At 42.5% G+C, this 1,095-nt stretch overlaps 1 non-coding gene across 1 annotated transcript; it reads left to right on the forward strand.

The window, feature by feature from the left end:
- The first annotated feature begins 380 nt into the window (after positions 1-380).
- LOC141681050 (small nucleolar RNA R71) lies at positions 381-487 on the forward strand. Its single transcript, XR_012558493.1, has one exon. It is a non-coding gene; the product is annotated as a small nucleolar RNA R71 (small nucleolar RNA).
- Positions 488-1,095: the final 608 nt, after the last annotated feature.

Below are 1,095 nucleotides of genomic sequence, written 5' to 3' on the forward strand. Positions count from 1 at the left end.
CGATCGCTGGAAGTTGGTCACGAACTAAGCTGATTCATTCGAAATTGTGCACTGATCAGTCTCATGGGCACTAGCACAAAGCTCACAGACACTAGTGATTTGATTAACTCCATAATTAGCTAAAGTGTCCACCTTCATTGTCAAAACCTTAAGTTGGGCAGCGATACAGTTGCTGCATCTAACTCCAGAATTCCTGCAATTTTTCCCTGAGTCAACCTCTGGGTAGGATTCTGGTACTCATTAGCACCATCAGTTCAATAAGTTCATAAGCTTCATCGTAGGTCTTAGCCCAGAAGGCTCCTCCTGATGCTGCATCAAGCATGGGCCTAGAAGTAGGACCCAATCCATTGTAGAAACAGTTGATAATCATCCAATCAGACATATCATGGTGTGGGCACTTCCTTAGCATCTCCTTATATCAATCCCAAGCCTCACATAGAGATTCTCCAGTTTGCTGCGCAAACTAGGTAAGAGCATTCCTGATTGCGGCAGTCTTCGCCATGGGAAAAAATTTAGTGAGAAACTTTTGAGCAAGATCTTCCCAAGTTGTGATAGACCCTGCCGGTAGAGAGTGTAACCAGCACTTAGGTTTGTCCCTCAAAGAGAATGGGAAGAGTCACAGCTTGATAGCATCTTCAGTTACACCATTGAATTTGAAAGTGTCGCAGATCTCGATGAAATCCCGGATGTGCATGTTGGGGTCTTCGGTAGGTAATCCCCCAAACTGAACTGAGTTTTGTATCATCTGGATTGTGCTTGACTTGATCTCAAAAGTGTTAGCCGTGATGGCTGATCTAATGATACTATACTGAATGTCATTAATCTTAGGCTTAGAATAGTCCATCAAAGCCTTCGGATTCTCTGCTTGATCATCCATAGCTACTACAATTGGCTCTTCAACTTTCTATTTTTCTTCTACCTTCTTTTCTTCCTCAAAAACTTCCCTATGAATTACCACAAGTTCTTCCCAGCTTTATACAGTGTTCTCTTACGAGTACGCGAACGCGTATACATACACCCTCGCTAGATCACCTGAAATAAAACAAGGAAACAAATAAGTAACAATGTCCGAGTCAATGAACTTTAACGACCACT

This window comes from Apium graveolens, chromosome 8, assembly GCF_009905375.1.
Source record: "Apium graveolens cultivar Ventura chromosome 8, ASM990537v1, whole genome shotgun sequence".
Lineage (NCBI taxonomy): Eukaryota > Viridiplantae > Streptophyta > Magnoliopsida > Apiales > Apiaceae > Apium > Apium graveolens.